The 24838-nt window shown below is 46.8% G+C and overlaps 1 long non-coding RNA gene across 1 annotated transcript in view; it reads left to right on the top strand.

Annotated features, from left to right (window-relative positions):
- The first annotated feature begins 10215 nt into the window (after positions 1 to 10215).
- LOC134891520 (uncharacterized) overlaps positions 10216 to 24838 on the top strand; it is a 102395-nt gene continuing 87772 nt past the window's right edge. Inside the window, exon 1 of the long non-coding RNA XR_010171526.1 lies at positions 10216 to 10356. This is a non-coding gene — a long non-coding RNA (uncharacterized LOC134891520). The remainder of the gene's footprint in view (positions 10357 to 24838) is intronic.

A 24838-nucleotide genomic window follows, 5' to 3' on the forward strand; every position in this document is an offset into this window, starting at 1 on the left:
TCTGCTGGCAACAGACTCACTGCTACGAAGGACTTAGGGGAGAGAAGCGAACCTACCTGCTTGCAGCTAGTTTGGGCTTCTTAGGCTACTGGACACCATTAGCTCCAGAGGGATCGAACACAGGCTCAGCCTCGGTCGTCTGGTCCCGGAGCCGCGCCGCCGTCCCCCTTGCAGAGCCAGAAGCAAGAAGAACATCCTGGAAATCGGCGGCTGAAGACTCCGGTCTTCATTAAGGTAGCGCACAGCACTGCAGCTGTGCGCCATTGCTCCCTATGCACACCACATACTTCGGTCACTGATGGGTGCAGGGCGCTGGGGGGGGGGCGCCCTGGGCTGCAATTAGAGTACCTTACATTGGCAAACAGCACATATTATAGTCTAAAAAACTATATATGTGCAAAAATCCCCTGCCATAATATTAATATAAGAGCGGGAGTAGTCCGCCGAGAAGGGGGCGGGGCTATCTCCCTCAGCACACTGGCGCCATTTCCTCTTCACAGCTCCGCTGGAAGACAGCTCCCCAGGCTCTCCCCTGCAGTTTCCAGGCTCAAAGGGTAAAAAAAGAGAGGGGGGCCACTAAATTTAGGCGCAAACTGTATATGTAAAGCAGCTATAGGGAAAAATCACTTTGTGTTAGTGTAAATCCCTGATTATATAGCGCTGTGGTGTGTGCTGGCATACTCTCTCTCTGTCTCCCCAAAGGACTTTGTGGGGTCCTGTCCTCAGTCAGAGCATTCCCTGTGTGTGTGCGGTGTGTCGGTACGGCTGTGTCGACATGTTTGATGAGGAGGCTTATGTGGAGGCGGAGCAGGTGCCGATAAGTGTGATGTCACCCCCTGCGGGGTCGACACCAGAGTAGATGGATATGTGGAAGGTTTTACACGACAGTGTCAACTCCTTGCATAAAAGGTTCGATGACATAACAGCTGTGGGACAGCCGGCTTCTCAGCCAGTGCCTGCCCAGGCGTCTCAAAGGCCATCAGGGGCTCAAAAACGCCCGCTACCTCAGATGGCAGACACAGATGTCGACACAGAGTCTGGCTCCAGTGTCGACGAGGACGAGACTAATGTAAATTCCACTAGGGCCATCCGTTGCATGATTACGGCAATGAAAAATGTGTTGCACATTTCTGACATTAACCCAGGTACCACTAAAAAGGGTATTATGTTTGGGGAGAAAAAGCAACCAGTGGTTTTTCCCCCATCAGATGAGTTGAATGAAGTGTGTGAAGAAGCGTGGGCTTCCCCCGATAAGAAACTAGTGATTTCTAAAAAGTTACTGATGGCGTACCCTTTCCCGCCAGAGGACAGGTTACGTTGGGAGACATCCCCGAGGGTGGATAAGGCGCTCACACGCTTGTCAAAAAAGGTGGCACTGCCGTCTCAGGATACGGCCGCCTTAAAGGAGCCTGCGGATAGAAAGCAGGAGGCTATCCTGAAGTCTGTATATACACACTCAGGTACTATACTGAGGCCTGCAATTGCTTCAGCTTGGATGTGTAGTGCTGCAGCGGCTTGGTCCGATACCCTGTCGGAAAATATTGATTCCCTCGACAGGGATACGATTTTGCTAACCATAGAGCATATTAAAGACGTCGTCTTATATATGAGAGATGCACAGAGGGATATTTGCCGGCTGGCATCTAGAATTAATGCAATGTCCATTTCTGCCAGGAGAGTATTATGGACTCGGCAGTGGACAGGTGATGCGGATTCTAAAAGGCACATGGAGGTTTTGCCTCACAAGGGTGAGGAATTGTTTGGGGATGGTCTCCCAGACCTCGTTTCCACAGCAACAGCTGGGAAGTCGACATTTTTACCTCAGGTTCCCTCACAGCCTAAGAAAGCACCGTATTATCAGGTACAGTCCTTTCGGCCCCAGAAAGGCAAGCGGGTTAAAGGCGCGTCCTTTCTGCCCAGAGGCAGGGGTAGAGGGAAAAAGCTGCACCATACAGCCAGTTCCCAAGAACAAAAATCCTCCCCTGCTTCCACTAAGTCCACCACATGACACTGGGGCTCCACTGGTGGAGCCAGGTGCGGTGGGGGCCCGTCTCGGGTGCGCTCACAGGTGGATCTCTGGGTTCTACAAGTGGTATCTCAGGGATACAAGCTGAAATTCGAGACGTCTCCCCCTTGCCGTTACCTCAAATCAGCCTTGCCAACTACTCCCCAGGACAGGGAGGTAGTACTGGCGGCAATTCACAAGCTGTACCTCCAGCAGGTGATAATAAAAGTTCCCCTCCTTCAACAGGGACGGGGTTACTATTCCACAATGTTTGTGGTACCGAAACCAGACGGTTCGGTGAGACCCATTCTAAATTTGAAATCCTTGAACACTTATATAAGGAAGTTCAAGTTCAAAATGGAATCGCTCAGGGCGGTTATTGCAAGCCTGGAAGAGGGGGATTACATGGTATCACTGGACATCAAGGATGCTTACCTACATGTCCCCATTTACCCACCTCACCAGGTGTACCTCCGTTTTGTGGTACAGGACTGCCATTACCAATTCCAAACATTGCCGTTTGGTCTGTCCACGGCACAGAGGGTATTTACCAAAGTAATGGCCGAAATGATGATACTCCTTCGAAAGAAGGGAGTTATAATTATCCCGTACTTGGACGATCTCCTTATAAAGGCGAGGTCCAGGGAGCAGTTGTTGGTCGGAGTAGCACTATCTCAGGAAGTGCTACAATAGCACGGCTGGATTCTGAATATCCCGAAGTCGCAGCTGGTTCCTACGATGCGTCTGCTGTTCCTGGGTATGATTCTGGACACAGAACAGAAGAAGGTGTTTCTCCTGGAGGAGAAGGCCAAGGAGTTGTCATCTCTGGTCAGAGACTTCCTAAAACCAAAACAGGTGTCGGTGCATCACTGCATGCGAGTCCTGGGAAAGATGGTAGCTTCTTACGAGGCAATTCCATTCGGCAGGTTCCATGCACGGATCTTTCAGTGGGATCTGTTAGACAAGTGGTCCGGATCGCATCTTCAGATGCGTCGGCTGATCACCCTGTCCCCGAGGGCCAGGGTGTCTCTGCTGTGGTGGCTGCAGAGTGCTCATCTACTCGAGGGCCGCAGATTCGGCATACAGGACTGGGTCCTGGTGACCACGGATGCAAGCCTCCGAGGTTGGGGGGCAGTCACTCAGGGAAGAAACTTCCAAGGACAATGGTCGAGTCAGGAAGCTTCCCTACACATAATTATTCTGGAACTAAGGGCCATTTACAATGCCCTAAGTCAGGCAAGACCCCTGCTTCAAAACCAGCCGGTGCTGATTCAGTCAGACAACATCACGGCGGTCGCCCATGTAAACTGACAGGGCGGCACAAGAAGCAGGATGGCGATGGCAGAAGCCACAAGGATTCTCCGATGGGCGGAAAATCACGTGATAGCACTGTCAGCAGTGTTCATTCCGGGAGTGGACAACTGGGAAGCAGACTTCCTCAGCAGGCACGACCTCCACCCGGGAGAGTGGGGACTTCATCCAGAAGTATTCCAGCTGATTGTAAATCGTTGGGAAAGGCCACAGGTGGACATGATGGCGTCCCGCCTCAACAAAAAGCTAAAAAGATATTGCGCCAGGTCAAGGGACCCTCAGGCGATAGCTGTGGATGCTTTAGTGACACCGTGGGTGTACCAGTCGGTTTATGTGTTCCCTCCTCTTCCTCTCATACCAAAGGTACTGAGGATAATAAGAAAGAGAGGAGTAAGAACTATACTCGTCGTTCCGGATTGGCCAAGAAGGACTTGGTACCCGGAACTACAAGAAATGATCTCAGAGGACCCTTGGCCTCTGCCTCTCAGACAGGACCTGCTACAGCAGGGGCCCTGTCTGTTCCAAGACTTACCGCGGCTGCGTTTGACGGCATGGCGGTTGAACGCCGGATCCTGATGGAAAAGGGCATTCCGGTTGAAGTCATTCCTACGCTGATAAAACCTAGGAAGGATGTGACAGCAAAACATTATCACCGCATATGGCGAAAATATGTTGCTTGGTGTGAGGCTATGAAGGCCCCAACAGAAGAATTTCAGCTGGGTCGATTTCTGCACTTCCTACAGTCAGGAGTGACTATGGGCCTAAAATTGGGATCCATTAAAGTCCAGATTTCGGCCCTGTCTATTTTCTTTCAAAAAGAACTGGCTTCACTGCCTGAAGTTCAGACGTTTGTTAAGGGAGTGCTGCATATTCAGCCCCCTTTTGTGCCCCCAGTGGCACCTTGGGATCTCAACGTTGTGTTGGATTTCCTAAAATCACATTGGTTTGAGCCACTTCAGTCCGTGGAGTTGAAATATCTCACATGGAAAGTGGTCATGCTTTTGGCCTTGGCTTCGGCTAGGCGTGTGTCAGAATTGGCGGCTTTGTCATGTAAAAGCCCCTATCTGATCTTCCATATGGACAGGGCAGAATTGAGGACTCGTCCCCAATTTCTCCCTAAGGTGGTATCAGCGTTTCATTTGAACCAACCTATTGTGGTGCCTGCGGCTACTCGGGACTTGGAGGCTTCCAAGTTGCTGGACGTAGTCCGGGCCCAGAAAATCTATGTTTCCAGGACGGCTAGAGTCAGAAAAACTGACTCGCTGTTTATCCTGCATGCACCCAACAAGCTGGGTGCTCCTGCTTCTAAGCAGACTATTGCTCGCTGGATCTGTTGCACGATTCAACTTGCACATTCTGCGGATGGACTGCCGCATCCTAAATCAGTCAAAGGCCATTCCACGAGGAAGGTGGGCTCTTCTTGGGCGGCTGCCCAGGGGGTCTCGGCTTTACAACTTTGCCAAACTGCTACCTGGTCGGGATCAAACACGTTTGCAAAATTCTACAAGTTTGATACCCTGGCTGAGGAGGACCTTGAGTTTGCTCATTCGGTGCTGCAGAGTCATCCGCACTCTCCCGCCCGTTTGGGAGCTTTGGTATAATCCCCATGGTCCTTACGGAGTACCCAGCATCCACTAGGACGTCAGAGAAAATAAGAATTTACTCACTGGTAATTCTATTTCTCGTAGTCCGTAGTGGATGCTGGGAGCCCGTCCCAAGTGCGGATTGTCTGCAATACTTGTATATAGTTATTGCTTAACTAAATGGTTATTCTTATGAGCCATCTGTTCAGTGAGGCTCAGTTGTTATTCATACTGTTAACTGGGTATAGTTATCACGAGTTGTACGGTGTGATTGGTGTGGCTGGTATGAGTCTTACCCGGGATTCCAAATCCTTTCCTTGTAGTGTCAGCTCTTCCGGGCACAGTTTCCCTAACTGAGGTCTGGAGGAGGGGCATAGAGGGAGGAGCCAGTGCACACCAGATAGGACCTATTCTTTCTTTTAGAGTGCCCAGTCTCCTGCGGAGCCCGTCTATTCCCCATGGTCCTTATGGAGTACACAGCATCCACTACGGACTACGAGAAATAGATTTACCGGTGAGTAAATTCTTATTTTTTCTACATATTTCTTTCTGACTCTGGGCGCACCACCAAACAGACAGAATAACACTGATACGATTTCTATCAAGATTGTTTTTTTTTTGTTCAGCACGAATTATTAATAATGATCAACACTATAATACTGGTGCCTAGTCGCCCCTTTTTCTTTGCTACAATTATTAAGAGCTACTCAGATCTGCTGAGAGATATTGAAACTATATCAAGAAGCATATATCATGTACTGTAATCCTAATGTGTGCAAGAGATGAAATTAAAGATCTCTATGTGTAGACAGAGATATACATATATCTTGTTTGAGCTACTACTACAATGGTTACTGAGTTTAACTGTGCAAATTGAGGAAGCCAATTTGTGTGAATCCTAAAATGACTAAAGAGCACTTTGGGACTGAGCTATTGATACAGTACTGTGAAGTGCTGAAGATAATTATTCTATTAAAAGTGGAACTTGTTTATTGTGTTTCATCATTGGAAAGCCAAAGCTAGTGTTCTCTGGAATCAGGAAAGACCAGCATTAGATGCTAATCTTATTACTTGTGCCTGTTGTGTATTACAAATACATGCATTTAATAGGACAGTGACCACCCTACAAAAGAGTTCAGAGTGACAGAATTTTGGGTGCACTGTAAAGTAAATTACTGATCAGTCCGAAGTTTTTGCTAAATATGCTGAGCAATAATCTGTGTTGCTATTACCTTATATCTGTGTTTTGCAAAAGTTATTGTGTGTTTATGATTTATGACCCAGCTAAAATAGTAACTACCAGTCTATCATCCGGGTTTGCCTAGGTATTGAGCAGTATTGCCTCAGGGCCTGAATCAGAGATGAATGCAAACCTGATGGTTTACGTACATCTCTGATGTTTGATCTGGGTATGCACAGGATATGTGTCTGCAATGACAGTCACAGTGCCTCCTAAGGCATATCATGATTGACATGCTGCAGGTGGGGAAGAGGCAGTGACATCCAGCATTACAGAAAACTGGGTTGATCTGGCGCCGTTTTCTGGGCAAGCGCAGTGGCTATGTCCTAGGACGTAGCATCACTGGCCCTGGGAGCATGAATTACATGGACATCCTGAGTAACCTGAGGTTACGCAGATGATCCAATGCTGTATCTTCGGGTGCAGCAGTAGATCACAGAAGCTGGCATGAGGCATCTATTTACATAAGATGCCTCCTGTGGCATTAACATATTTCTGCAAAGCAACTGTGTGCGTTTTGAGTCCATCTTTTATGCCTAAGGCGCAAAATCAGTGAGGGGCAGGAACCTCTTTTGCTGGGGAAAAAAAAGGAAATACTATTTTAGCTGACAATAGGGATCCACACGGTGTTCTTGACAGCTTTCATTTATTCTATACAAGTAAGGGATTACCCACAGAAATACTGCCTCACTACCCTGAGATCATGACTTCCATTCCTGACCAAGGCACAATTGGTGTGGAGTTTGTATGTTCTAAATGTGCTTGTTTGGACTACTTCCAGGTGCTTCGGTTTCATCCCACACTCCAAAGCACACTGGTAAATTTGGCTTCTGACAAAAAATAAGTAACCCTAGAGCGTATGTGTGTGTGAGTGTTCATGTGATAGGGAATATAGGGGTCTATTTACTAAGCCTTGGATAGATAAAGTGGATGGCAGACAAAGTAGCAGCCAATCAGCTCACAACTGCCATGTTACAGACTGTGGTCGAACTGGTTGGCTGGTACTTTATCCCCGTCTTCTTTACCTTTGTGCAAGGCTTAGTAAAGAGACCCCTTAGATTGTAAGCTCCACCTGGGCAGGGACTGATATGAATGACCAAGAATTCTGTAAAGCGCTGTGGAATATGGACCCTATTCAGCAAGGACTGCAAATTCTGCTTTTTAACAGAATTTGCAAACCTTTTGATCGCATACTGGGGGCCGCCCAGCATGCTGTCCCACCGCCTCCCCCCTGCGACCACGCAGAAATGGCAGTCGCACCGTAATTTCAGTATGATCGCAGAAAGTAGAGTAGCCTCCTGCCAGCGCAGCCTAACTGCGACAGCAGATGGGCCGCCTCCATCTTTCTGATCAGAGCGGCTGCGTGTGACGTCACGCAGCTGCCCCGATTACGCCCTCGCCACCCTTTCCCCACTTAACTGCCACCGCCCCCATTTCCATGACGCCACCCTAGCAATGCTCCATCTCCGCCTAGGAAACGGAGCGTTGCCACCCCCCTCCCGCCCCATGAATGCCTCTGCCTGATTGATAGGCAGAGGCATTCGCATTTACTGCGGGGTGCCAGCAGAAAATGTGTCCGCATGCGCAGGGCAGGACCTGCACATGCGTCCGCATCATCTTAGTATTTTTTGCGGTTGGACCGCTAATTGCCATTGTTAACTGGGTAGGACGGGTCAAATTGAGGGAACTACGGGGGTCATTCTGACCCGATCGCACGCTGCAGTTTATCGCAGCGGTGTGATTGGGTCAAAACTGCGCATGCACCGGCGCCACAGTACGCTGGCGCATGCTAGACTGCCGAAGGCCGTCGGGCCGCTACAATCGCTTCTGCCTGATTGACAGGCAGAGGCGGTCGCTGGGCGGGGGGGGGGGGGGTGGAACGGCGGTGTTTGGCTGCCATTTTGTGGGCACGGTCCGGCCGGATCGAATGGGAGCAGACCGCAGCGGCTGCGTGACGTCACACGCAGCCGCTGCGGGCCGGGGAGCAATGCCTTTGCACTTCTGCGGGGGGAGCCGGCACTGACATGCGGGACTGGATAGCTCTGTGCTGGGCGTCCCCCCACATGTCAGTGTGAATGATCATAGCTGTGCTAAATTGAGCACAGCTACGATCATCTCGGAATGACCCCCTACATACGTATGCCACATCAGAAATAATGACAAAAAAAAGAGAAAACTGCTCTCCTAAAAACAGCGATTACTTTGCAAATAGTTTTCTCTAGTGCCATGACAATAAAAAATTTGCATTAATGTTGCGACACGAGAACGTCAAAAAAAAAAATGAAGGAATTCGATTATTCTTGCAGATGTTTTTTTTATCAGCAACATATTTCCATGACATAAACGCAGAAATACAGAATAAGGCAGATGTGGTAATTTAGATGAAAGGCATCTAAAATTTCACAGTGTCTGAAATGAAGAAGCCATTTGGGCACTAGGTTCATCTTTACATAACGTTGCGTCTCTGGAAATTAGCAGTGGTTTGGAATAGCAGCGTGCTGTCACTGACGCTTTGCATAGTGTGTTTAGCTGCGTTATATTGCTTGCTTCCGGCCATACTTCTGGAAATGGTAGAGGTGACCCTACAGCAATGATAGCTGCGCTTGTTTTTTGGGGAGTGTTTCTTGGCTTTCGTTTATGAGCTTACCTAAATCTTTTTCGTAACACTGCTATGGATTTGATCAACCAAACCAGACAGATCTGGCAGCGGGGGAAAAGTTCAGAGAAGCAGCTCAATAAATACATTTTATGTTACATAGTGGACTTGCCGCCGTTTGGAGTCTGGATTCGCCAATCTGGACATCCGACGTGCATCTGGTCTCGCTCCTATCTAGCATCTTATCACATCACTTGTGTAATTGTTTAACACACTCCAGTGCCACGCATACTCAGTCTGTAGTTGTATTGCACCTACAGATATGTCCTCATACATCATTGCTACATTTGCGCCACACAGCCCCTCTCGGCGCGCCATTTGCGTGCGACACTTGTATATGATATGCGACACTTGTGTATGGAGTGCTGAGTTTGCCCCCAGCATGAAATTAAATGGGAGCATGACATGCGGCCACGCCCTCCAAAAATCATCCTACTTTGGGCATGGCTTAGCGAGACCGGGGCCACGCCCTTTTTTTGTGCATTTAGTCTTGATCTGCAGCTGATGAATGTTGGGAGGAATGACTAAGGTGTATGAAAGTGTAGGATACACAAGTGCCTGGCCTAATTATTTTTGTGCTCACCGGAGAAGTGGCATTACACGATTTGTATACAACCAAGTAATGTGTTGTGGAAACGCATTGTAATGCATTAGTGTGTTGAGTACAAATAGAGTAATGCAGTAAAATACACAACAGAAAATATAAAAAGCTCCATTTACTGATTAAAAAGAATAAACAGAATACCTCCACATCGATTGGAGAGGTCAAACCGCAATCAGACAATCCTAAGTGGCTACACACTATTCCTTCCGACAGGTGCCTGCGTCAACGTCTAATTGAGCAACTCTTCTGTAATTCTCAGCAAATTGTATGATTACATGAATCACAGCATTGCTCTGCAGGGGCGGAGCAAATTGTACAATTATGGACCCTCCTCCGCAGTACAATGATGTGACTCCGGGCACCATTTCCCCCGAGGGGACAGAGGAAATTAGGTAAATATGGTTTTAATCTGTGACCACTTTTAATTTTCTGGACTGTGACTGAGGGTGGGAGAGAGGCAGTGATCAGGCCACATGCCCATAGGGCAACAGGTGCCCCTTAACTTCCTAGCTTACAAAGTAATATAGTCAGGCTCAGTGGCATCACAATGGCGAGGGCTGACACCAAAGTGCCATTTCCTGCTCAGCGACAGGCACCGAGTGCTGCACTGTGAAATTACAGGGGGGGGGGGGGGGGGCAGCCTGCATCTACTGGATCCCAGGAGTGATGGAAACAGGGGTTGGGATCAGTGGTGGCTCCAGAGCAGTCCAAATTTCAAATAGGGGAACCACACCAACTGTCATCCCTAACTGACTCACTGGCAGCTGGTGTGGCTCCCCTATTTGAACTTTGAACTATGCTGCAGCCCCACCTTTGGAGACGCCACTGGTCGGGACACTAAGCCACACCCCTGCCCCATGAAGCCACACCCTTGTTTCCCAAAATCAACTGCCTATTCAGCAGCATGTGCTTACTGAGAGCGTATGGGCTACACTTGCCGCACCGGGTGTGAAATGCGTAAGTGACACTACTGGTCAGGCCTCCGACAATAGGTCAAGGTTTTTAATGTTTCTTTCACTTTACATTAACAAGCAGGGAACCTAAGTATTAACATAATACGGATCACAGTAAATTACAACGGGGTATTTTAATGTAATGAATAACAGCGCACTAGGCGGTCCTTCGTCAGGCGTACACAGGTCAGACAGGTAGCATATAGTTTTGCTGAGTCCATTCACTTTCACGAAATCCTGTCTCTGTTTATTTAATTTTCTTGCAATGCAAATGCCTGAAAAACATTAAGTAGTAACAGGATTGTTTTCGATTACACCGCCGAGCAGCCAGTTTCTGATCAACCAGCAATTTCTTGGCTAGAAAGTCTAAACTTCTGCAATATACCAGAGATGGTTCCCAGTCTTGTTAAAGTGATCTAAATGTTAATGTGTCAAGTGTTCAATTCCTCTTATCCGGCCTGATTCATTTGTAAGGCGCTTGATTGAGTCTGACTCCAATAATTAGGTGTATCTAGTATTCCAGAGACGTGTAACATTGTAACCAGCTTGACCTTTCTAATGAACGGAACTCACTCTGTGTGTGGAATCCTGCGGATTTATTGATAATGCTTCATGGATAAACATTACGTTAAGTTTACAGAAAATTACAATGATACCCAGACCAGATATTATTTATAATAAGACGGCATGTAACATATTTAAAATGTAAAAGTGTATAAAATATTTATGAAATGCTCTTTAGGAATGTTTTTTCAAAAGAATTTTGTTTTAATATAAAGATTTGCCATTTGGGACAGTTTGTTCTTGAGACATTCTCATATAGGAAGTGTTAATGGTACTGACTGTATACTGAGAATAGGTTCTCCTGTGTAACATGTACAGCAGTTAAATTTAGTCGTATGCTAATTCTATTACTAATTAAACAGTAATAGTATATTGTCTGCGGTCCTGTCGCACCTGCTCCCATTGAAAATGTCCCTCCCAAAATGGCCGCCGCCTCAGAGGAGACAGTTATTAAGGATGCTACAGGAGGTGGCTGCCATTTAGGAAGGGACATTTTTAATGGGGTCAGGTGCAACAGAACTGCAGACCTGTGATGGACGGAGGGTAGGAATCCCCTGACAAAGAGCAGAAACCCCTGACAACGGACAGGTACCATGGGGGGGGGGGGGATTGGGGGCATCTGAAACATTTTGGGCAGGGGGCGCCTAATTTCTAGTTACGCCACTGATCTTTGCTTAAGACGCCTGCACCTGCCTAAACTCTCTGTCAGCAACAACCACAATCCTGTCTGTGGATGTGTTGGTTTTAGTGAGGACAATTTGTCAAAGTAATTTGCAAATCTATCAATGGACTCGACATACCTCCGAACATTCATGCTGAACTTGGGACTCTATGGCCGAAAAGGGGGCAGGGCCTTGGCAAAAGAGGGTATGGCCCATTTACTGCATACTTGCCTACCTGACCCTCTCCATGAGGGAGAAAATGCTCTGTTCCTGGACTTTCCTGGTAATGTATGATTGCCATCACCTGTGGTGAGCTAGGTAATTGATAAGAAAGATGTTTCACCGCAGGTGATGGCAATCTTACATTACCAGGAAAGTCCAGGAACAGAGCATTTTCTCCCTCATGGAGAGGGTCAGGTAGGCAAGTATTATTTACTGTAACTGTGGGCACGTGCCCGGCATTCCAGGAGCTGCTGGTGTACCTCCTGTCCTGATTGGCAGGTGTCAAACTCAAGTCTGCATCCCACTGAGTCTGACACATCCTCTAGATCGGGGTGGGCAATAAGGAGCCTTCTAGCTGTTGTTGAACTACACATCCCATAATGCCCTGCCACAAATTTATCATGCCCTGCTGGGATATATAGTCCCACAACAACTTTAAGACCACTTATTGTTCACCCCTGCTCTAGATTAAGGTGCTGAGAACAGCTACGTTGTTTGGCATGTCTAAAGAACCTCATTACAGCACACCCTGGAACCTGTGTGCTGTAAAAGAAGCTGCTAAATGCATATGGTTAGTCACTCACTATGCCACAATGTATATCAGGCATGTCCAAACTACGGTCCTCCGCTGTTGTGAAACTACATATCCCAGCATGCCCTGACAAGGTTTTGCTGTCAGAGAATGCTAAAGCTGGCTCAGGGCATGCTGGGATGTGTAGTTTCTCAACAGCTGGAGGGCCGCAGTTTGGACATGCCTGCTGTATATCATGTTCATACCTTCTACATGTTTTATTAACATGTAGAAAACACAAACTGCTATTGTGTCGCAGGGACATGCTAGTACCAGATCCAGATTTACACACAATATACGAGCCCAAGGGTGCATGTGGGCATTATACACAGGTGCAGCAGTATATACATGTGGGCATTATACACAGGTGCAGCAGTATATACATGTGGACATTATACACAGGTGCAGCAGTATATACATGTGGGCATTATACACAGGTGCACCCAGGGCCGGCGCTACCACTAGGCAGCTTTAGGCAGCTGCCTATGGGCGCCGGCACTTGAAGGGCGGTGCTGAGTAAAACAACAGAAAAAAATATATATATGTAAGGCCACCGCTCTCTGCTCACCACTCCTTCACTGCTGCGTCGTTCACTCCCCCTCCCTTCTCTTACCCGCCCCGATGACCAGGGGCGGCCCCTTCACCCAGAGAGGAAAGGCCTAACTGCAGATCCATCACCCCGGTCCCTGGTCCCTGGGACGCGCTCCACGGCAGCCCGGCTGGATTGGACTGGATAGAGGTACTGTTTCCGCAGCGATGGGGGAGTGTTTCCCAGTGTTCCCGTGGATGGTGCGCAGGGGGGTTTGGAGAGGACGCGAGGCAGTGTGCTCATCGCTCGGCTCCTGCGGGGGTAAATGGCATCCTGCTCAGACTCAGTGTCCCCGTGTCTGGTAGGTGGCCGGGGAAACGTGGGTCCGGATGTTCAGTGCTCGCCTTCGGCGGGGGAGAGTTGCAGCTGGCTGTGTGGTCAGTGTCCTTGTGGCTGTGGGGGGGAGGGGGGAGGAAAGGAGGGGAGAGAGAGGAGACGCTCATCGCTCTGGCGGGTGTAAGTGGCAGGTGTGCTTATTGTTCCCGTGGTGGTGGCGGCGGGTATCTGTGTGCTCTGTGTCCCAGTACTGCCCAATCTGCCATCTACCCTTACCCCCTCCCTACTCTCCAGCACTGCCTGTCCCAATAAACCTCCTTGCCCCCAATAGTGCCCTAAATACTATCCACCCTTACCATCTCCCTACCACTCAGTGTTACCTGCCTCTAACCCCCTCCTTGCCCTCCAGTACTGCCCCAGCTGCTATCTACCCTTACCCCCACCCTATCCTCAGCACTTCCCCAACATCTGCATGACACCCCCAACCTTCCCCCCCCCCCCACACACACACACACACACACACACACACACCAATATTATGTTATGGGACCCAGAAATGGTGAAGTGTGACCCCAGTTTTCTATAGTGAGGGGTCCCAGGGACCCACAATTTTTGTTTGCTCCGCACGATCTCCGATGTTGCTCCCATCCCTGCTCGGTTGCCGGCGGCTGTGTAGAGCGCTGTACTAGCTCACAGCCGTACGCCGCTCACCACCGCCAGCCGCTTACCATCTGCCAGCCACCAGCCGCTCAGCCGCAACAAATGAATCAGGTAATGTTCCCCTGCTGTCACCCTCTCTCCCTGTCGTTACTGTCCCTGTCCCTACTGTAACTCTCTCCCATCTGTCACTGTCCTCACTCTCTCTCTCTCCCTGTCGTCACTCTCTCCCTGCTGTCACTCTCTCTCTCTCCCTGCTATCACAATTTCAGCTCATTCAGTGTGCTATAGTGTGACTGTCGGCTCATTTAGTGTGCTACGATGTGAATTTTGGCTCATTCAGTGTGCTACAATGTGAATTTCGGCTCATTCAGTGTGCTACAATGTGAATTTTGGCTCAGTCAGTGTGCTACAATGTGAGTTTCGGCTCATTTAGTGTGCTACAATGTGAGTTTCGGCTCATTCAGTGTGCTACAATGTGAGTTTCGGCTCATTCAGTGTGCTACAATGTGGGTTTCGTCTCATTCAGTGTGCTACAATGTGAATTACTGCTCATTCAGTGTGCTACAATGTGAAATTCGGCTCATTCAGTGTGCTACGATGTGAATTTTGGCTCATTTAGTGTGCTACGATGTGAATTTTGGCTCATTCAGTGTGCTACAATGTGAATTTCGGCTCATTCAGTGTGCTACAATGTGAATTTCGGCTCATGCAGTGTGCTACAATGTGAGTTTCGGCTCATTCATTGTGCTACAATGTGAGTTTCGGCTCATTCAGTGTGCTACAATGTGAGTTTCGGCTCATTCAGTGTGCTACAATGTGGGTTTCGTCTCATTCAGTGTGCTACAATGTGAATTACTGCTCATTCAGTGTGCTACAATGAATTGCGGCTCATTCAGTGTGCTACAATGTGAATTACGGCTCATTCAGTGTGCTATAATGTGAATTTCGGCTCATTCAGTGTGCTATAATGTGAATTTCGGCTCATTCAGTGTGCTATAATGTGAATTTCGGCTCATTCAGTGTGCTATAATGTGAATTACGGCTCTTTCAGTGTGCTACAATGTGAATTTTGGCTCATTCAGTGTGCTATAATGTGAATTTCGGCTCATTCAGTGTGCTATAATGTGAATTTCGGCTCATTCAGTGTGCTATAATGTGAATTTCGGCTCATTCAGTGTGCTACAATGTGAATTTCTGCTCATTCAGTGTGCTATAATGTGAATTTCGGCTCATTCAGTGTGCTATAATGTGAATTTCGGCTCATTCAGTGTGCTACAATGTGAATTTCGGCTCATTCAGTGTGCTATAATGTGAATTTCGGCTCATTCAGTGTGCTATAATGTGAATTACGGCTCTTTCAGTGTGCTACAATGTGAATTTTGGCTCGTACCGTGTGCTATAATGTGAATTTCATCTCGTACCATGTGCTATAATGTGAAAGGGGCACCAGTACTAGATAGAAACATAGAAACATAGAAACATAGAATTTGACGGCAGATAAGAACCACTTGGCCCATCTAGTCTGCCCCTTTTTTATTTTATCCTTTAGGCAATCTCAACCCTTTTTTAACCTTGATTCTTTGTAAGGATATTCATATGCCTGTCCCAAGCATGTTTAAATTGCCCTACAGTCTTAGCCTCTACCACCTCTGATGGGAGGCTATTCCACTTATCCACTACCCTTTCTGTGAAGTAATTTTTCCTTAAATTTCCCCTGAACCTCCCCCCCTCCAGTCTCAATGTATGCCCTCGAGTTCTAATACTTCTTTTCCTTTGAAGAATGTTTCCCTCCTGAACTTTGTTAAGACCCTTTATATATTTGAAAGTTTCTATCATGTCTCCCCTTTCCCTTCTCTCCTCCAAACTATACATGTTAAGATCTTTTAGCCTTTCCGGGTAAGTTTTGTGATGTAGGCCATGCACCATTTTAGTTGCCCTTCTTTGTACACTCTCTAATGTATTTATATCCTTCTGGAGATAGGGTCTCCAGAACTGGACACAGTATTCCAGATGGGGCCTTACCAATGACCTATACAGTGGCATTATCACTTCTTTTTTCCTGCTACTGATTCCTCTCCCAATGCAACCAAGCATCTGACTTGCCTTTCTCATTGCTTTGTTGCATTGCTTTCCTGCCTTCAAGTCACTTGAAATAGTGACTCCTAAATCTCTTTCCTCCTCAGTAGTTTCCATTATAGTACCCTTGATACTATACTTAGCCTTTGGGTTTTTGAGACCCAAGTGCATGATTTTGCATTTTTTAGCATTAAACTGTAGTTGCCACGTTCTTGACCATTTCTCAAGCCTACCTAGGTCATCAATCATTTGTTTGACCCCTCCCGGTGTGTCTACCCTGTTGCATATCTTTGTATCATCTGCAAAAAGGCATATCTTCCCTTCAATACCATCTGCAATGTCACCAACAAAGATATTAAAGAGAACTGGACCTAGTACAGATCCCTGGGGTACTCCACTGGTAACATTTCCCTCCATAGATTGCACTCCATTAACTACAACTGTCTGTTTCCTATCCTGCAACCAGGTTCTTATCCATTTCACTAATTTATAATCCACCCCCAGGCTTTCAAGTTTATTTAGCAGTCTGTGATGTGGGACAGTGTCAAATGCCTTACTAAAGTCTAGATATGCTACATCTACAGCTCCCCCTTGATCTATTATTTTCATCACAGAGTCAAAAAAGTCAATAAGATTTGTTTGGCATGATCTCCCACCAGTAAATCCATGCTGTTTTGGATCCTGTAAATTGTTCGATTTAAGATATTCCACTACTCTTTCTTTTAATAGTTTTTCCATTACTTTCCCTACTACTGATGTAAGGCTTACTGGTCTGTAGTTACTTGCTTCTTCCTTGCTTCCACTTTTGTGCAGTGGAACTACATTTGCTCTTTTCCAGTCCTCTGGAATATCACCTGTATTTAGTGACTGGTTAAATAATTCTGTTAAAGGTGTAACCAGGACATCTTTTAGCTCTTTGAGTATCCTTGGGTGTATTCCATCTGGTCCCATTGATTTATCCACTTTTAGTTTTGAAAGTTCTGTTAGGACCTTCTCCTCTGTAAATGTATTTTCATCTACCTTATTTTTATGAATGTCCTTGCAATTTAACTGTGGCCCCATCCCTTCTTCTGTAGTAAATACTGAGCAAAAATAATTATTTAGGTGATCTTCTATTGCCTTGTCTCCCTCCACCAAATGCCCACTCTCTGTCTTAAGTCTTATTATTCCTCCATTTGATTTTCTCCTTTCACTTATATACTTAAAAAAAGTTTTGCCCCCTTTATCTACTGACTGGGCCATTTTCTCCTCAGCTTCTGCCTTTGCACGTCTGATCACTTTCTTAGCATCCTTCCGTCTGTCCAGATACTCCTCTTTGTCGTTATTATTTTGAGTCTGTTTGTATTTCCTAAAAGCCATCTTTTTTGCTTTCACACTAGTTGATACTACTTTTGTGAACCACACTGGCTTCCTTTTCCTGGTGCTTTTCCTAACCATTTTGATACAAAGGTCTGTTACACTTAGTAATGCACTTTTAATTTTTTTCCACCTCTCCTGCACCCCTTCCAAGTTCCTCCAGTCTGCCAATGAATCACTTAAACATCTCCCCATTTTTGCAAAGTCTGCATTTCTAAAATCCAACACCTTTGTTTTTGTGTGAGAGGAGTTGGATCCTGTCTTTATACTAAACCATACTGCTTGATGATCACTGGATCCCAGGTGCTCACCCACATATATATCAGATATTCTATCACCATTTGTAAGAATTAGATCTAATATTGAGTCTTTGCGAGTGGGCTCCCTCACCAATTGCTTGAGAGATGCTCCCTGTAAGGAATGTAGAAATTTGCCACTTGTAGCTGAACTTGCAAAAGACCCCTCCCAATTTACATCAGGTAAATTAAAGTCTCCCATGATTATGACTTCTCCCTTAAAAGCCATTTTAGAGATGTCCAACAATAGGTTCCTGTCCAAATCCTGCCCCTGGCCTGGTGGTCTATAGATCACCCCAATGCGAATAATGTCCTTCTTCCCAGTTTCTATGGTGACCCAAAGGGCCTCAGTTTTGGCTTCAATATTTTGTATTAAAGTGGCATTTATGCTTTTTTTCACATACATTGCTACCCCTCCTCCTATGCTTCCTATTCTATCTTTCCTAAATAAATTGTATCCTGGTATAGTTAAGTCCCAGTCATGATTCTCATTGCACCAAGACTCTGTAATAGCCACAAAATCCAGGTTATCCCTTGTCATTATCGCAATTAGCTCTGGAATTTTGTCTCCTAAGCTCCTAGCATTTGCAGACATAGCTTTAAAAAATGTTTCTGTGCATTTGTTAGTAGTAGCCATGTCCAGAGCGTACAAAATGAATGACAAGTTTAAAGTTGAAATTACCTGTTTGGGGATGTTGCTCAGTATTTGTTTTCTTTTACTAATCAGTAATCATACTCTGTCCTTTACACCACGACTATACCTTACTAAATATAAAGACATAGTACACCTGACCACAATGGGTTAGATAGTATAAGGGGTTCTACTACACTGGATATGCCCCCTTTTGGATGACCACGCCCCCTTTTCTGGATCGCGCGCTTAATTGCGTCCTTGACTCTTGCATACCCCCACTTAAAAATTTTCACTTCGACCACTATATATATATAGTGTATAATTTGTATATATAATATACAAAAGTCCCGGCACTCCTCTTAAGGTAAATATGTGCTGCGGTGCCCTCCCAGGGGAATGAATCCCCTATGCATAAACGTGGAAGAAAGGCGTCACTCGGACAGTATATCTATAATATATATATTTTTTTATTTGCTTTTCTTTGAGGAGAGGGGGGGGGGGGGATTTGCTGAAGATTTGCCTAGGGTGCTGGGAAACCTTGCACCGGCCCTGGGTGCAGCAGTATATACATGTGGGCATTATACACAGGTGCAGCAGTATATACATGTGGGCATTATATACAGGTGCAGCAGTATATACATGTGGGCATTATACACAGGTGCAGCAGTATATACATGTGGGCATTATACACAGGTGCAGCAGTATATACATGTGGGCATTATACACAGGTGCAGCAGTATATACATGTGGGCATTATACACAGGTGCAGCTCACCTGCAATAAACTTTTAACTCCAGAGTTTTCACTATAAAAAGTATTAGAACAATACAAAGAAGATATTTATGAAACAAGATATCCAGCATTGTACAATGTTATACCTACTGGAAAAAGACTCTCTCTTGTCATGGGACTCTTCACTCAGTGCTTACATTTGCCGTGTGGCCGTTAGATGACTGCGATTGTTTGCCATTGATGGTTACGGACAACACCTGTGCAAGAGCCATGGCTGCACCACACCCCCCAAACGGTGGCCCAAAGCCACTGGCCCGCCCCCTCTCGCCCAGCAAACGTCTCTGACTGTCAATCAGCCAGAGGCGCTCGCTGTGCAGAGATGCCGATCGCATCTCTGGCATGCGCCGGCGCAGATCAGACCTGATCGCCCGCTGTGTCAAAGCGCACAGCAGCTATCAGGTCTGAATTAGGCCCACTGTCCAAACTGTATGGCTGTGGTTTGCTCATGTACACTGTACACAAGGCCACTGACCAGGCCTAGGTGGGAAGTTTGTCAATGTCTTCTAATACATCTACGCTCAGACAATACTTACATAAAACTCAAGAGACACCTGTTTTAATTAGTGATGTGCACCGGACATTTCTCGGGTTTTGTGTTTTGGTTTTGGATTCGGTTCCGCGGCCGTGTTTTGGATTCGGACGCGTTTTGGCAAAACCTCACCGAAAATTTTTTGTCGGATTCGGGTGTGTTTTGGATTTGGGTGTTTTTTTAAAAAAACCCTAAAAAACAGCTTAAATCATAGAATTTGGGGGTCATTTTGATCCCATAGTATTACTAACCTCAATTACCATAATTTCCACTCATTTCCAGTCTATTCTGAACACCTCACACCTCACAATATTATTTTTAGTCCTACAATTTTCTACCGAGGTGGCTGTTTGACTAAGCTAAGCGACACAAGTGGCCGACACAAACACCTGGCCCATCTAGGAGTGGCACTGCAGTGTCAATCAAGACAGGATGGCACTTCCAAAAAATTGTCCCCAAACAGCACATGATGCAAAGAAAAAAAAGAGGCGCACCAAGGTGGCTGTGTGACTAAGCTAAGTGACACAAGTGGCCGACACAAACACCTGGCCCATCTAGGAGTGGCACTGCAGTGTCAATCAAGACAGGATGGCACTTCCAAAAAATTGTCCCCAAACAGCACATGATGCAAAGAAAAAAAGAGGCGAACCAAGGTGGCTGTTTGACTAAGCTAAGCGACACAAGTGGCCGACACAAACACCTGGCCCATCTAGGAGTGGCACTGCAGTGTCAATCAAGACAGGATGGCCCTTCCAAAAAATTGTCCCCAAACAGCACATGATGCAAAGTAAAAAAGAGGCGCACCAAGGTGGCTGTGTGACTAAGCTAAGCGACACAAGTGGCCGACACAAACACCTGGCCCATCTAGGAGTGGCACTGCAGTGTCAATCAAGACAGGATGGCACTTCCAAAAAATTGTCCCCAAACAGCACATGATGCAAAGAAAAAAAGAGGCGCACCAAGGTCGCTGTGTGACTAAGCTAAGCGACACAAGTGGCCGACACAAACACCTGGCCCATCTAGGAGTGGCACTGCAGTGTCAGGCAGGATGGCCCTTCCAAAAAATTGTCCCCAAACAGCACATGATGCAAAGAAAAAAAGAGGCGCACCAAGTTGGCTGTGTGACTAAGCTAAGCGACACAAGTGGCCGACACAAACACCTGGCTCATCTAGGAGTGGCACTGCAGTGTCAATCAAGACAGGATGGCACTTCCAAAAAATTGTCCCCAAACAGCACATGATGCAAAGAAAAATGAAAGAAAAAAGAGGTGCAAGATGGAATTGTCCTTGGGCCCTCCCACCCACCCTTTTGTTGTTTAAACAGGACATGTACACTTTAACGAACCCATCATTTCAGCGACAGGGTCTGCCACACGACTGTGACTGAAATGACTGGTTGGTTTGTGCCCCCACCAAAAAAGAAGCAATCAAGCTCTCCTTGCACAAACTGGCTCTACAGAGGCAAGATGTCCACCTCATCATCATCCTCCGATTCCTCACCCCTTTCACTGTGTACATCCCCCTCCTCACAGATTATTAATTCGTCCCCACTGGAATCTACCATCTCAGGTCCCAGTGTACTTTCTGGAGGCAATTGCTGCTGGTGAATGTCTCCACGGAGGAATTGATTATAATTCATTTTGATGAACATCATCTTCTCCACATTTTCTGGAAGTAACCTCGTACGCCGATTGCTGACAAGGTGAGCGGCTGCACTAAACATTTTTTTGGAGTACACACAGGAGGGAGGGCAACTTAGGTAGAATAAAGCCAGTTTGTGCAAGGGCCTCCAAATTGCCTCTTTTTCCTGCCAGTATATGTACGGACTGTCTGACGTGCCTACTTGGATGCGGTCACTCATATAATCCTCCACCATTCTTTCCATGGTGAGAGAATCATATGCAGTGACAGTAGACGACATGTCAGTAATCATTGGCAGGTCCTTCAGTCCGGACCAGATGTCAGCACTCGCTCCAGACTGCCCTGCATCACCGCCAGCGGGTGGGCTAGGAATTCTTAGCCTTTTCCTCGCACCCCCAGTTGCGGGAGAATGTGAAGGAGGAGATGTTGACGGGTCACGTTCCGCTTGACTTGACAATTTTCTCACCAGCAGGTCTTTGAACCTCTTGTGTCTGCCGGAAAGAGAGATACAACGTAGGTTTTAAATCTAGGATCGAGCACGGTGGCCAAAATGTAGTGCTCTGATTTCAACAGATTGACCACCCGTGAATCCTGGTTAAGTGAATTAAGGGCTCCATCCACAAGTCCCACATGCCTAGCGGAATCGCTCTGTTTTAGCTCCTCCTTCAATGTCTCCAGCTTCTTCTGCAAAAGCCTGATGAGGGGAATGACCTGACTCAGGCTGGCAGTGTCTGAACTGACTTCATGTGTGGCAAGTTCAAAGGGTTGCAGAACCTTGCACAACGTTGAAATCATTCTCCACTGCGCTTGAGTCAGGTGCATTCCCCCTCCTTTGCCTATATCGTGGGCAGATGTATAGGCTTTAATGGCCTTTTGCTGCTCCTCCATCCTCTGAAGCATATAGAGGGTTGAATTCCACCTCGTTACCACCTCTTGCTTCAGATGATGGCAGGGCAGGTTCAGGAATGTTTGGTGGTGCTCCAGTCTTCTGTACGCGGTGCCTGAATGCCGAAAGTGGCCCACAATTCTTCGGGCCACCGACAGCATCTCTTGCACGCCCCTGTCGTTTTTTAAATAATTCTGCACCACCAAATTCAATGTATGTGCAAAACATGGGACGTGCTGGAATTTGCCCAGATGTAATGCACGCACAATATTGCTGGCGTTGTCCGATGTCACAAATCCCCAGGAGAGTCCAATTGGGGTAAGCCATTCTGCGATGATCTTCCTCAGTTCCTGTAAGAGGTTGTCAGCTGTGTGCCTCTTATGGAAAGCGGTGATACAAAGCGTAGCCTGCCTAGGAACGACTTGGCGTTTGCGAGATGCTGCTACTGGTGCCGCCGCTGCTGTTCTTGCTGCGGGAGGCAATACATCTACCCAGTGGGCTGTCACAGTCATATAGTCCTGAGTCTGCCCTGCTCCACTTGTCCACATGTCCGTGGTTAAGTGGACATTGGGTACAACTGCATTTTTTAGGACACTGGTGAGTCTTTTTCTGAGGTCTGTGTAAATTTTCAGTATCGCCTGCCTAGAGAAATGGAACCTAGATGGTATTTGGTACCGGGGACACAGTACCTCAATCAAGTCTATAGTTGCCTCTGAATTAACGATGGATACCGGAACCACGTTTCTCACCGCCCAGGCTGCCAAGGCCTGAGTTATCTGCTTTGCAGCAGGATGACTGCTGTGATATTTCATCTTCCTCGCAAAGGACTGTTGGACAGTCAATTGCTTACTGGAAGTAGTACAAGTGGTCTTCCGACTTCCCCTCTTGGATGACGATCGACTCCCAGCAGCAACAACAGCAGCGCCAGCAGCAGTAGGCGTTACACTCAAGGATGCATCGGAGGAATCCCAGGCAGGAGAGGACTCGTCAGACTTGACAGTGACATGGCCTGCAGGACTATTGGCTTTCCTGGGTAAGGAGGAAATTGACACTGAGGGAGTTGGTGGTGTGGTTTGCAGGAGCTTGGTTACAAGAGGAAGGGATTTAGTGGTCAGTGGACTGCTTCCGCTGTCACCCAAAGTTTTTGAACTTGTCACTGACTTATGATGAATGCGCTGCAGGTGACGTATAAGGGAGGATGTTCCGAGGTGGTTAACGTCCTTACCCCTACTTATTACAGCTTGACAAAGGCAACACACGGCTTGACACCTGTTGTCCGCATTTGTGTTGAAATAATTCCACACCGAAGAGCTGATTTTTTTTGTATTTTGACCAGGCATGTCAATGGCCATATTCCTCCCACGGACAACAGGTGTCTCCCCGGGTGCCGGACTTAAACAAACCACCTCACCATCAGAATCCTCCTTGTCAATTTCCTCCCCAGCGCCAGCAACACCCATATCCTCATCCTGGTGTACTTCAACAGTGACATCTTCAATTTGACTATCAGGAACTGGACTGCGGGTGCTCCTTCCAGCACTTGCAGGGGGCGTGCAAATGGTGGAAGGCGCAAGCTCTTCCCGTCCAGTGTTGGGAAGGTCAGGCATCGCAAACCGACACAATTGGACTCTCCTTGGGGATTTGTGATTTAGAAGAACGCACAGTTCTTTGCTGTGCTTTTGCCAGCTTAAGTCTTTTCTTTTTTCTAGCGAGAGGATGAGTGCTTCCATCCTCATGTGAAGCTGAACCACTAGCCATGAACATAGGCCAGAGCCTCAGCCGTTCCTTGCCACTCCGTGTCGTAAATGGCATATTGGCAAGTTTACGCTTCTCCTCAGACGCTTTTAATTTTGATTTTTGGGTCATTTTACTGAACTTTTGTGTTTTGGATTTTACATGCTCTCCACTATGACATTGGGCATCAGCCTTGGCAGACGACGTTGATGGCATTTCATCGTCTCGGCCATGACTAGTGGCAGCAGCTTCAGCACAAGGTGGAAGTGGATTTTGATCTTTCCCTATTTTAACCTCCACATTTTTGTTCTCCATTTTTTAATGTGTGGAATTATATGCCAGTATCAATAGCAATGACCTACTACTATATTTACTGCGCACAACTGAAATGCACCACAGGTATGGATGGATAGTATACTTGATGACACAGAGGTAGGTACAGCAGTGGCCTACCGTACTGCTATATATAGTATACTGGTGGTCACTGTGTCAGCAAACTGCAAAACTAAAATGCACCACAGGTATAGAATGTAGATGGATAGTATACTTAATGGATGACGACACAGAGGTAGGTACAGCAGTGGCCTACCGTACTGCTATATATAGTAAACTGGTGGACACTGTCAGCAAACTGCAAAACTAAAATGCACCACAGGTATAGAATGTAGATGGATAGTATACTTAATGGATGACGACACAGAGGTAGGTACAGCAGTGGCCTACCGTACTGCTATATATAGTATACTGGTGGACACTGTCAGCAAACTGCAAAACTAAAATGCACCACAGGTATAGAATGTAGATGGATAGTATACTTAATGGATGACGACACAGAGGTAGGTACAGCAGTGGCCTACCGTACTGCTATATATAGTATACTGGTGGACACTGTCAGCAAACTGCAAAACTAAAATGCACCACAGGTATAGAATGAAGATGGATAGTATACTTAATGGATGACGACACAGAGGTAGGTACAGCAGTGGCCTACCGTACTG

The sequence above is a fragment of the Pseudophryne corroboree genome, chromosome 1 (assembly GCF_028390025.1).
Source record: "Pseudophryne corroboree isolate aPseCor3 chromosome 1, aPseCor3.hap2, whole genome shotgun sequence".
Classification (NCBI taxonomy): domain Eukaryota; kingdom Metazoa; phylum Chordata; class Amphibia; order Anura; family Myobatrachidae; genus Pseudophryne; species Pseudophryne corroboree.